This window comes from Suncus etruscus, chromosome 2, assembly GCF_024139225.1.
Source record: "Suncus etruscus isolate mSunEtr1 chromosome 2, mSunEtr1.pri.cur, whole genome shotgun sequence".
Taxonomy (NCBI): Eukaryota; Metazoa; Chordata; class Mammalia; order Eulipotyphla; family Soricidae; genus Suncus; species Suncus etruscus.
In genome coordinates this window covers 36,737,350-36,751,667 of record NC_064849.1, presented here as the reverse complement: position 1 = coordinate 36,751,667, position 14,318 = coordinate 36,737,350, and positions in this window count along the sequence as shown.

Below are 14,318 nucleotides of genomic sequence, written 5' to 3'. Positions count from 1 at the left end.
GTACTGGAAAGGTTATATTTTGTGTTCTATTTTTATTTAGCTTTGCTTAATAAATACCAGTCCAAGTACTGATATAATTTACATCATTGTCATTTTAACAACCACAAAAGACTATTAACAGTCTTTTGCTAGATCAAACAATATTGATACATTTTTATTGAAAATTTGTTTTTCTATTCTGATTATTTCTATGTTTCTCAGTATATTAAAGAATATAAAATATATAATTCATATTAGAGACTGCCCATATGTTCCCCCCAAAAATGAATCCATTGTAGAAACAACAGCTATTCATGGGTATAATTATATGGCTTATTTATATTTCAAGGACTGGGGATATAGAGCAAAGGCCAGAATGCGAGCTTTGCATTTGGAAGGCTAGGTTTTTAGCTCCGGAACTACTGAGTATAAAACTCCCTTACCCCATCACTGCACTAGGAATAGACCCTGAGGATGGCTAGGTGTGGCCTATACAACAACAGTAACAAGACAATAATCTTTGAGTTGCAATGTGAACTTTAAGTCGTGTTAATTGCATTGAAACTGCTAGGAGCATTACCCATGGTTTAAGAACTAATTTAGCATTTCTATTTTCTTTGACATGAAATAGTATTTCCTAAAATGTGAGATGTAATCTGTGAAATTCTTTCTCTTTGTCCCTCCTTATCTCTTGTCTCTACTTCTCTCAATATCTACGAATACAATCACATTGTATGCATTTTTGTGACAGACACTTCTAGGAACTGCAGCATCTAATTAAGTCAAGGGGGCCAGGTTCCTGTTTCTGGAGGCTTTTACTGCAGACAAAAGATGGTATATACATCCACAGAGGGGAAAGAAAATGTCCCATCACCAGCAGTGAAGACACACAGCAAGGATGGGTTTGTTTAGAGCAGCTCATGGAGATGTCCTCATGGAGAAGGCAACATTTGAGTTAGCATGTGACTGACAAGAAAGCCAGTCCTCTGGAGATATTGCAGCTGAAGCTTCAGGCAAAGGGACAGTAGACAGAAAAAATAACCCAACAAGAATGAACATGTCCGGTTGTTAAACAACAAAAATAGACCTGTGGGGCTGGAATCCAGCTAATAAGGGCTAAAGAGTACTGAAGTGCCTTCAGAGAAATAGGTGAAGGCTAAATGGTGCAAAAAGCCACGTAGGATTGAAGCTCTGTGGGACTAAAGGGGTTAATGTGGTTAAATATATTTAGGTATCGCTGGTAACCAAAGTTAAGCAGGCTTTGCCCAACAAGACTCTTCAAAGCTTTGAATATGTGAATGTTCCTTGCAGACTCCCAATAGGGTAATACAGTTGACAGCATCCAAATACATTTGGTCATGGCATTCAGTTTCAGAAAGGAGTTCTTTAGACTATTCTTTCAAAGAAACTGCTGAGGGGAACTCTGGCTCAAAGCAAGAAATGACAAATTTACTGCTCCAAGCCACATCTAGTCTGTCTGCTGCCTGTTTTCTGCACAGTCCATGAACTCAGAGTGGTTTTTACATTCTTTTTATTAGTTGAAAATCAAGTAAATAATACTTAACATGTGAAAAATGACAAAAAAATTCAGATTTCAAATGCGTCCATTAAGTCTGATTGGGACACAATTATGTACATTTGGTTGCCATTCTTTAATGCCTGATTTTTTTTTTGTTTATTTTTGCCTTAATGGCAGAGATGAGTAGGTAAGACAGAAACTTAATATCCAAAAAGCCTAAAATATTCACTATTTGATCCTTTAAGAAAAGTGTTCTCCAACATCTGGTCTAAAAAATTTGATTCAATAACTTTGACTATATATTTTAATATGGAACTTGAATTAAAGCCATAATTTGTATATATAAACAACAATATAAAAGTAAGCATTCTTCAAATCTTTGCTCTATTTCATACACTATTGTTTTGTCTTTTATATTATGTTCATTACATTTTAAGTTTTATTTGCTTTTGGTTCCCTCAGAGCTTTTCTCAAAGTTTACTCCTTAATCTGTGCACAGGAACCATATGAGGCCCGGGGTTAGTCAGGCACAAGGCAAGTGTCTTTTCCTCCTGTATTATTTTTCTGCTCCTTTTTTATTTAAAAAGAAATTCTGCTTTTCAAAACTGGTTTCTTTGACTTTAATAATAACTTCCATTTCTTGATAGTTTGAATGTATGTTTCTTAGGCAATTCAAATTTTCTCTTAAAAAATTAATATGGGGACTGAAGTGATAGCACACACAATTGCATGCAGACAACCTGGGTTTGATCCCCAGCATCCCATATGGCCCCCTGAACCTGCCAGGAGTGATTACTGAGCGCAGAGTCAAAGTAACTCCTGGCTGCTAGTGGGTGTGGCCCAGAAACCAATAATAATAATAATAATAATAATAATAATAATAATAATAAGACTAACATTAGTCTGCTTAGACATTTTTTAAGTTTGGTACAACATACAAATAAAATCACTTTCTCATGATAGTCAATAAACCAAGTACTTTTTCTTAGTTCTTCTACATATTCCTATATTGCCTCATTTTTTAGATGTTAAGTTCTAATACTTAGAACTTTGATTATTGTATTTCTGCTGATAGCCTAATATGAAAGGTCTCCTAAAATTGTCATTTATAACATACATATCTTATATATGTGTGTATATATGTATATAGGTATGTTTCGGGGCCACACCGGACTGTGCTCAGGGATCACTCCTAGTGAGGTTCAGGGAACCACAGAGTGCTGTGGGAATTGAACCCAGTCAGCCATGTTCAAGGAAAGCACCCTACCCACTGTACTTGGCTCTGACCCCTATAACATATTTTAGAATGTATTTTTGTTACATTTAATATGAACCTATGGGATAAGGGGCAAGTCAGGATTGAGTAGTTTGTGGTATGTCCTGATAACACAATTTTGTAGTTTTGTAAGTTCAGCCGACAAAGATTACTTTAAAACTTGAAGGGAATTCATTGACCAATCTGAATATATTTTTAAGTTCAGCAAAACTTCTAAGAACACATTAATAAGATAGCATAGCAGTAGGACATTTGCCTTGCATGCAGCAGACGAAGAACAGATGGTGGTTCAAATCCCAACATCCCGTATGGTCCTCCGGCCTGCCAAGAGCAATTTCTGAGCACAGAGCCAGGAGTTAAAAAAAAAAAAAAAAAAACATTAATGAGTATAGCATTAAGTTAACTAAAAAGCATTTTTATTTTTTTAACAGAGCATTATATTTTTAATTGAATAATTTCTTTATTTAAACACCATGATTACAAACATAATTGTAGTTGTATTCCAGTCATAACAAGAACACATTTTTATTTTAACATAAAAATAATCTTTCCACCAATAGTTATACTTGCATCTTTGCACATATTCACATCTAAACCAAACAGTCCACAATGTCCTAGCATTACAAAGCTGGGGTGCAATTCCTTTACAAAGTCATGCTTATCTATACGGTCACTTCTTTTTTATTGAAATACTGGGTATTTATATGTAATTGTAGATGTATTTTCACTGGAAATAACTCAAGGAAAAGAGATTCCTTCCTGATCCTCTATAACTCCATCTTGCTTCTCAGCTAGCTCCAAGTTTTAACACTCAGTCAATGAAGGAAGGAAAAGCTGAAGAATTCCTGCTTGTCTTGCTAGTTAAACTCTTCCTCGAGCATTTCTCTAAATTTGCTGTTCTTAAAGTCATCACTTGTACTCATCACACATCCTTGATCTCTCAGAAATACGGTAAAAATAATATTCTTCCACAACTGTACAAAAGGTAACAGTTTTCAAGTCAAAATCACAGTTTGGTTTCTCGCTGCTTAATCTTTTATACTTTTGTAATTGTACTTATTGACACAACTTATTAAAGGCCAGGTTTGTTCTCTCAGATCCCTGTGACTAATCTTCCAATTTGGAAATAATAGACATGTTAAAAGGGGGACCTAATTAGAACCTTGGAGTGTTCAATCTTCTATATTGCTTTTAAAAATCACCTTTATGGTGGTTGGTCTTTCACTTTGTGTTTGTGTAAAAATAAAAATATATGAAATTAAGTAACTCCAAATAAAGAATAATCTACAGAGTCTTTACCTACTAATATTGTGATCTAAATGCATAGATGATTTTGGGTATAGCCATTATTAGGTAGGGGACAAGCATAATATTGAAATAAATTAGTAAAATTCTCAGGCAAAGTGTCATAAATATATTTAAAAAGTCTATTCCCAGATATATTTTAATTTCTTTATTTAAAAAGTAAGACAGAATGCAGACCAAGGAGATGGAGATAACTCAAAGTGTTGGCTGCAGAAGTTGTGTGTGTGTGTGTGTGTGTGTGTGTGTATATATATATATATATATATATATATATATATGTGTGTGTGTGTGTGTGTGTGTGTGTGTGTGTGTGTGTGTCTGTGTATGTCTGTGTGTGTCTGTGTGTGTCTGTGTGTGTAACACTACTGGGTGTGACACCAAAACAAAACAAATAAACAACTCACACACCTTTAAAAAAAAAAAAAGAACATAAAAGAACTCACACACTTAAAAAAAAAAAGCCATAAAGAAGAGAAGACTTGGTAGAGTTTGTTTTCTTGGAGTTCTCACCTGTAAGTCTACACTAAGTGGCCAAAACAAACAAGATTAGCAAGATGTCCTCTCAGCAACTAGATGCTAAATCCTACAACTCATGAATCCGGAAAAGCTAGTCAATTTCAAACTAGATAATGAGCAAAATAGTCTGAAGTTTTGGGGTTTAGAGAAAGGAAAAGATTGAGCAAACCCATTTATCACACTCCTGAGTTTTGAAAAACTGTGGGAAATGTGAATCTCCAGGTTAACTGACCCACCCACTCCTTTCTAGCTAAATGGAATGCTTTGCTATGCAAATAAGAAGTCCAATCTTAGAGGAAGTAAAGAACTCAAGGTAGTAAAGAACTCACCTTTTGGAGGTAAATTAACTCTTTTAAGGTACCATTGAACAAATTAACTTTTCCATGCTCTAAAATTTCTCTTAGGGCCCTAAAACCTCAAAATTGCCTGAGATTAGTTTGCTCCTTGGAGGGTCTGGCCTCATAAAGACTGAGTCCCATTGGAAAAACATCTTTTGTCTGTCCTAGTTAGGGGACACAAAAGAAGCAATGGAAATCACTCATCAACTGGGCATTTGTGTTTGACCCCAAGCCACTGGAATCTGAAGGTTGAAAGTGTCAAGGTCAGTTCTCAGCCTAGTCACCTTACTGTCTGCATAGGTTTCAATTTGGTAATTACTGTATTTAGAGCATTCTGCCTGCCTTTTTTTTTTATCATCCCCAGTTCTCAAGAAAAACAGCACAAGAAGTGGTGGGTGGTGAGGGTTTGGGTCTGGGGGATTGGGGTGGGGGACACACGGTAGGAAAATGTTTAGTCTTCTTAGTCTATGAAAGATCTTCCGCAACTCTCCTCAGATTTTCACCAAAGAAGGAACATTTTTCCAAGATGATTAAACCAGTGGATACAAATTCTGTAATAGAATATGATTTGAGCCTGTGCTGTCAGATAACCTACTTTCCAGGGTATCCAAAGAAGTATTTTGTTTAGTTCTGGGACCACACAAAGAAGCATTTTGTTTAGTTCTGGGACCCATTTAAGCCAAGGCGTAAGAAAATAACAAGCTGCCAAGGAGAGATAGTACAAGGTAAAAAGCTCTTGGTAAACGAGCTTGGATGTGGCTGACCCTAGTTGAGCTGTGTATTTTGTATAGTCACCAAGGCTCCCTCCCAGTGTCACAGAATTAGAAGTAGCCTTGAAACTTGTGGCTCAAACCCACCCTCTCAAAAACAAAAAATGTCAATAAGAATCGTAGTAAAATTTGGTGATTTATTTCCACAGCCCTGATATTATAGAAAAGGTTCTTTAAATTGCCTAAAGAATTGTTTGCTGCTTTTTTTTTTTTTTTTTTTTTTTTGTGGGGAGGTCATATCTTATTGTGCTCAGTACTTACTTCTGGCTTTATATGTAGGATTACTTCTGGTGGGCTGGGGATGAAGTGGTACTGGGAACAAACCTGGGTCCACCTAATGCAAGGCAAGTGCCCACTAGCTGTGCTATTTCTTCAGTTCCAAAGATAACTAAGTTTTACATATAGCTTTGATGTTATAGAAAGATTGCTTTAAATTGCCTGAAAATAACTAAGTTTTGTACACAGGTTACATTTACAATGAGAAAAAAAAAAGGGAAAGATGAGCCATATTAATAAATGTAGCCATGCATATGAGATTTAAGATACGCTTCAATTGTTACATTTATCTGGAATTTAGAAGCAATGCAAATAAAGCTATCTGTAAAACTATAGAAAACTATAGAAAAATATAAATTACTTTAAGATAATAAAGCCATAAGCAAATGTTTTCAATAAACTTTTTTTTTTTTTTTTTTTTTTTTTTTTTTTTTGGTTTTTTGGGCCACACCCGGCGATGCTCAGGGGTTACTCCTGGCTGTCTGCTCAGAAATAGCTCCTGGCAGGCATGAGGGACCATGTGGGACACCGGGGATTCGAATCAACCACCTTTGGTCCTGGATCGGCTGCTTGCAAGGCAAACACCGCTGTGCTATCTCTCCGGGCCCTCAATAAACTTTTAAAAATGTTTTTTTTTTTTTATTGAACTTGCTAATCAGTTGACAATGGAGATGAGAAAACAGTCTTTTTTTTTTTTCATCTTTATTTAAGCACCATGATTACAAGCATGATTGTAGTTGGGTTTCAGTCATAAACAAAACACCCCCCTTCACCAATACAACATTCCTACCACCAATGCCCCCCTCCTTTCAAACCTTGCCTACATTTGAGACAGGCATTCTACTTCTCTCACTCATTAAGATCGTCATGATAGTTGTTAGTGTGGTTATTTCCCTAACAGCACTCACCACTCTTCGTTGTGAGCTTCATATTGTGAGCCGGTCCTTCTGGCCCTCATCTCTATCGTCTCTGGGCATTATTACAATAATGTCCTTAATTTTTCTTAAAACCCATAAATCAGTGAGACTATTCTTTGTCTATCTCTCTCTGTCTAACTTATTTCATTCAATGAAATAGATTCCATGTACATCCACATATAGGAAAATTTTATGACTTCATCTCGCCTGACAGCTGCATAATATTCCATTGTGTATATGGACCACAAACTTCTTTAGTCATTCATCTGTTGAAGGGCATCTTGGTTGTTTCCAGAATCTGGTTATTGTAAATAGTGCTGCAATAAATATAGGTGTGAGGAAGAGATTTTTTAATTGTATTTTTTGTTCCTAGGGTATATACTTAGGAGTGGTCTAGCTGGATCATATGGGAGCTCAATTTCCAGTTTTTTGAGGAATCTCCATATTGTTTTCCATAAAGGCTGGACTAGACAGCATTCCCACCAGCAGTGAATAAAAGTTCCTTTCTCTTCACATCCTCACCAGCACTGACTGTTCTTGGTAAAAAAAAATTTTTTTTAATAAAATTTGTAGAAGAGGCCAGAGATATTGCTCAGTGGTAGGGCATTTGCCTTGCACATGGCCAACCTGGGATAAACACGTGTTCTATCCCTGGTATCCTATATGGCTCCCTGAGCCTGCCAAGAGTGAATTCTGAACCTAGAGCCATTAATAACTCCTGAGTGCCATTGGGTGTGCCCCCCAAAAAACTAGCCCTATCAAAAAATGGGGAGAAAAATGAACAGACACTTCCTCAAAGAAGATATAGAGAATGCCAAAACACACATGAAAAAAAAAATGTTCCACATCACTAATCATCAGGGAAATACAAATCAAAACAACAATTCAGTACCATCTCATGCCTCAGAAACTGGCACATATCACAGAAAACAAGAACAATCAGTGCAGGCAGTACGTAGGGAGAAAGGAACTCTCATTCACTGCTGGTGGGAAAGTAGACTAGTACAGCCTTTCTAGAAAACACTGTGAAGATTTCTCAAAAAATGGGAAATATAGCTCCCATATGATCTAGCTATACCACTCCTAGAGATAGATTCTAGGAACACAAAAACACAATACAAAAATGCGCTCTACACACCTACATTCATTGCAGTGCTATTTACCTATTTACAATAGCCAGAATCTGGAAACAACCTAGATGCCCAACAAAAAGGAGTGGCTAAAGAAACTGGTACATATACACAATAAAATACTATGCAGCTGTCAGATAAAAATGAAGTCATAAAATTTTTTATACATGGATGCACATAAAAACTGTTATGCTGAGTAAAATGAGTCAGAGGGAGAGATAGACACAGAATAGTCTCACTCATCTGTGGTATTTGAGAAAAATAAAAAATGGTATAGTATTAATAGCCACAGACAATAGAGATGATGCATAGAAGGACCAACCCATGAAGCTTAACACAAAGATTGGTGAATGCATTTAGAGAAATAACCACACAAACAACTACCATGAGAATGGTAGTGAGAGAAATAGAATGCCTGTTTTGAATACAAGAAGAAGGGAAGGAGGGGGGTGGGGGAAAATTGGTGATAGGGAGACTGCACTGGTGAAGGGAGTGTACTTTTTATGACTGAAAAACAAGTACAAACATGTTTGTAACCATGGTGTTTAAATAAAGATATTAAAAAATAAAGGAGAGACAGTTGAAGTTTCCCAATTAGAATAAGGGACTACAATAGTACTTTAAAGACTTGTGACTGAAATTTCTGCAGATGAAAAAAAAAAACACCAGGTGCTTTGAGTTTATATTGCTCACTGACCAATGAAATTTTATGTCAGTTCTCAAAAAGTGTCCATCTTCCTACTTTAAAACTCTAGGTGATTCAAAGGACAATGAGATATCTTACCAATATTTTTTTAGAATTAAAAAAGGGCATTTAATATTTTCTATATAATAATATATAAAAAAAACTGATATATTGAAGTGAGGATGGAAATTCCTTTTTTTGTATAATATACATATCTTTGGGATCTTCCCTAGAGTCCTACCTCAGTAGCAAACTTCCTTGAAAACAGAAATCAAGGATTAAAAAGTAAAAGTAAATAAGTATGACATTTTACAATACAGGGGCACCTCCCACCTTGAACATGTGCCATGTGGACCCAAATTAGACTCCATGTGATTAGACAGTGGCAGTCCAATCCAACTAATAACACAGTTCTCTGCAACAGCTCCAGGAAACAATCTCCCCCTGGGACATTCTTAATACTGCTCTGACTCCAACATGTGCCAGTTTTGATATGATATCTGACAATGAGGAAATGGCAACAACTTGATCTAAGAGCAAGTTGTCTTATCTCACCACCTAACAATAAGATGAAGTCAGAAGACATGTATTCCTTTGATCTGTGCTAAAACCAAGAGCAATAACTACAGAAGACTGACTGTGACAAACATGACTAGACAGAACTAATCCTGGGACCAATATAAAAGGCTCTAGCCTAGGCGTTGGCCTAGAATCTGTACAACAACCAAGATCTCTAATTCCAGTTACTGAGACAACTGCAACCGAGCAGAACTTCTGGAAACTTAATGAAAGACTCAATCCTAGGCTTCACCCTATGATCAGAGCAAAAACCAAGACCACCAACTACAGAAGACTGATTAAAACAACAAAGATGGAACAGAACTTCTAGAACCATAAAGAAAGACTCCATCTAGGCTCCATCCTATGATCTGTGCAAATACCAAGATCTCTAGTTACAGAGGCCTGATTTTATCATCCATGACTGAGCAGAAAGTTTCCAGACACCACAAAAAGACCTAGGGGAGAGTAAAAGAGCATGTACAGAGCCTTTAGTTATTCCCATGACAGTATGCTTCAAGGGTGAAGAAATCCTGTATCTCTTAGGCCAAGGGAATTCCCTTTCTAATCTCCCCAATATTTACTGTGCCTATGGAAATAAAAGCACTAATTTTGTTGTTGTTGTTGTTGTTTGTTTGTTCTTTTCCATTTTTTTTAAATTTTTTAGTCTTGTTTTTATTTCGGGATTGTGGTTATTGTTTGGTTGTTGTCTTTATTGCTGTGGTGCTTTTTGGTTTTTATTTTGTTTTGTTTTTGTCATTGTAGTTTTGTTTTTGTTGTTTATTTGTTTTCTTGTTTGTCTGTTTTTTTGTATTTTTATTAATGTTTTTCATCCTTTTTTCCTTTCTTCTCTTAAATTGATATTTATAACCTCTAGATAGACTCCTCTCAGTTTTTTGTTTGTTTGATTTTTGCTCCTTTTTATATTTTTTTCCTTCAAACAGAACCACATAACTTCAATCATCTTGTTCTGTCTCATAAATTGAGGGGGTAATAATTGATGATACTAAGATCAAATAATCGTATGAACATTGAGTAGAAATTAAAAATATGATCAGACTTAAACACCAAATCCAAAGCCAATGACAACAGAATCAATATCCAATCTACAACAAGGTAGACACAGAGGGGACCACTTATACTAGCAGCCTGAGGGGAGTGTAGAAAAGAGGGGGATATGGGATGAATGCTGGGAACAGGGGTGAGGGAGGACAACACTGGTGGTGGGAGTGCCCCAATTCAATTGGCACTATGTACCTAAAATATTACTGTGGTTGATTTGTAATTCACTTTGGTCAAAATAAAAATTACTTTAAAAAAAAGTAAATCAGTATGAGGCTTAAGATGGGTATAGAGATACATTTTCTTTACAGAATTACAGGCAGCAATAATCAGGCTCTGGTCAGTAAGTTTAGGAATAACTGATAGAGTCCAATATTTTAAAGACTCACTCAGTATGTCTTGGATCTATACATTAAATAGTGCCCAGGATTTCAGTTAACAAAAATTCTAATTAATAAAAAAATGACAATGAAACTATGCAAAATTAGGAGCCAGTGAAATAGTAGAGCAGATAAGGTGTTTTCCTTGCATCTGGCAATACAGCTTGATCCCCTGTATCCATATGGTCCCTGAGCACCGCTAGGAATGATCCCTGAGCACAGAGCCAGGAATAAGTTTGGCACCACTGGATGTGGCTCCAAAACAAAACAAAATGAATAAATGAATTGAAAAAAAAAAGGAAATGGAAAACTAGAATATCCTTGTAACTTGGTCACTGGTTGAAGAATTTAGAATGGGAATGGTGGGAGTGGTCAGTGAGTTTTTGTATTAAAACCTTTCTAGTTCAAGTCAAGTTACACAAAGTTGAAGTCAAGAGAAATGAAATGTTTTCAAAAACTGTGAAAACTAACCAATAGCTGGACTTTGAAAATTCCCATTAGTAATATTACTCAGTAAATTATTGTTCCTTCTTGACTTATTTGCCTCATATTTCACAATTTCCAAATAAACACTTATAAAATCCTATAGTGTTACATTTTCTGAGTAGTTTATTACAAACAACATAAACAACAGCATATCTACATATAGATATGTTAGAACAATTACCAGTTTCTCTAAAATCAACTACTATTTAGATTTTTTTGTTCATTGCAGTTTTGAACCATTTATTTATTTAGTCACAAAATTATGAAAGCAGAGAAGAAGACCAAACCCCTTGCAGTCCCACAGAGAGCAGTGGCGACCATTCCTCCCTAATATTTCAGAAATGATTTCCAGTAATTTCAGAAACATGCTAGTCTATCTCAAACGTTAAGCCTGAATAATTTTGCATCACCTCTGACTTGGCAGCTCACCAGTGATCCTAAATTCCTCTAGGGAATAGCAGCAACCTTCTGATTTCCAGGTAATATTTAAGGAGGCTTTCGCATAACCCTCTAGGGAGAAGGAGGGGCGGGAGGGAGACAGACAGAAAGAGATAGAGACCCATATACAGTTGTCCTGTGTTGAATACTTTGGAAACTTGGGCCTTGAGCTCCATTCTCACTTCAAGGTGAGCATTTTGAGCTCCAGACTCTGGGTGGCAGGTGTGGGGTGCGGGCAGCAGGCAATGAATGTGAGTCCCTGGGCAAGAAGGAGGTCATCTGAGGGTGCTGTTCAATAAGTACTGTGGGCTTGGCATCTCATTTCTGAGAGAAGTCAGCCAAGTCCCCTCCCTCCAGCACCCCAAATACCTCTAGTATTCCTCTAGCTCCTCCACCCCCACTCCCACTCTACCCCCCCCCCCTCAGGGTCAGGGAGGGTCAGGACAAACCTGGGAAGGCTTTGCACAGATGAGGGAGACTCTGAGATTCCCCCCCACCCACCCACGCCCAGTACCTTTGTATAGGGAACTGACCGCCCTGTCTCCTTCCTATCCATCACTCCAAGGTACTGACCCACCTTGAGCTCACTGCTGGAAAAGCCTCTGCCCCTTACCATGTTCGCCTGTTCTTCCTTCCTTCTTCCCGAAACTGCGCACCCCTCCCCCGGTGAGCTTGTCCCTACCACGACGCCAAGACTCTGCGCGGCCTTTTGACCCCTTTTCACGTTACATACGTTACATACGATCCCCCCGGGATCGGGGCGCGCTAATCAGGCCCGTCTGTGCAGCGCTTCACCTGACCGGGGATCCCGGAGGACCGAGGAGCTGGACTTGGTGGTCAGCTCCGGGGGGGGGGGGGAGGAACCCTTGGAATTTGCGGCTCGAGCTGAGGATGGGGGGAGCGGAGTAAGGGGGTCTCCAGCAGCCGCCAGGTGCTCGGTCCGGTCCGGTCCAGGCTGGGGGGACGTCGCCTGGTGGCCCCCTGGTGCCCCCGTGGCCTCCGCCGTCCTTGGAGTTGCCTTCAGTGTCCGAGCGCGGTTGGAGGGTGCAGAGCTGGGAGATGCGGCTGGTACCCAGCCCACCCATCGGATACAGGCGTGGGTGCTGGCTGGGTGATTGTGGGGGGTGCCTATGAGCGCCTGGTTTGCCCCCCACAACCTAGCACTCCCCCCCCCCCCCTCCGAGTGGCCCTGCCCCGAGGCAAGGGGCTTGGCTCCACTCTCGGTCAAGACAGAAAACAAAGTCGGGCAGGTCACCTGGCAGGTTAGGGGAGAATTATGCAATGAAAGCCGGGCAATGTGCGATGCCAAGCGCCCCCACCCGGGCCCCGCTCCCCAGTTTTTATTTTCTTCCTAGTAAGGTTCTAGGACGCTTATTTCAGTTTAAGGTTTGGGGAATGGAATCAACCTGGCACTTCCTCTGATGAGCTCGTGATTTTGCAGAAGTCCTCGCAATCTATTCTCCTTCCTTTATTGTCTTAAAGTCACTGAACAGGACTCCAGTGGTGGCTTAAGACGTGGAAGGGGTTGCGGGGAGAAGCGGGTACAAGGCACGTTTCCGGACTGACGCCAAAGTCGGGGTGGGAAATGGGTCACCACTTTCCTAAAGTTCGGAACCAGGCATGCGTGAAAAACAAACACTCAGAAACCTAGAGGCAGACAGATTTCCACCCATTCAAATCCTCATCCCCTGGTCTCCGTAATCTACCCTTCCAAACAGAATGGAAAGAGTTAAAGCTGGCCATAGTTCATTGTTTTTCCATGCTAACATTTGTGGCATTAGGACTATTTTGTTAACTAGGTATATGCAATTCACAGAATTTCACGGTAAATTCCCCAGACCAAATATTTGGCTGAACAAATAAACAACATTATCCATTCCTGAAAATAAGCCAGTAGACGGAGGGGCAGGGAGGAGGGGGGTTGCTAGAAAGTGACCTGAGCGGGGCCAGCACAAGGGGGCCCCGCTCGGGACTCGCCCTCGATAATTCGTCCTAGCTCTGGCGACCCACAGGTTTCCTTTTCAATGACACGGGCATTTCAGAAAGTTGTTGGAAATCGGGCAAAACAAAACGAGGCCGCCTGAGGGGACCCCATAATGGGCTTCCCCTAAATGATTTATTCGACCTTCCTACCATTAATCAAAGGGGCAGCGACCTGGGGGGCTAGAGGAGGCGGGGAGTGTCCCTCTTTGCAGGGAGTTTTGGAGAAACTGTGGAGTCTTGCTGCCTTTGCCTGGGGCTCTGATCTCCTCTCCACCTGCGCTCTCCAGGGAGTTGGGGCTTTGGCAAGAGCTCCACTTCTATTTTTATTGGTTTCCACTAAGCTGCTCCTTTTGGAGGATTGTAGGACTTCAGTAATTAAAAACAAAAATGAATCTTGATCCAGCTCCACCCTCTCCACCCCCAGAGCACACAAGTGTGTGTGGACATGAAAGCAGAGCCACATATTCACAGGGAAAACACCACTGCTAGGGAGAAGCACACAAGTTACTTGGGGTGTCCACATCCCACCATCACTACCCCTCATACCCCTGCCTATTTAAGAGAAAAGCCTGGCACTCAGTGGACCCACACATTCTTCACACACCTCCCCCACCCTTGCATGGCAAGTGGTCAGCCAAGATCTCTCCTCTGGCCCTTTGAGCTCTTTATCCAGGTCATTCCAAAGTCATTCTTTGTCTTA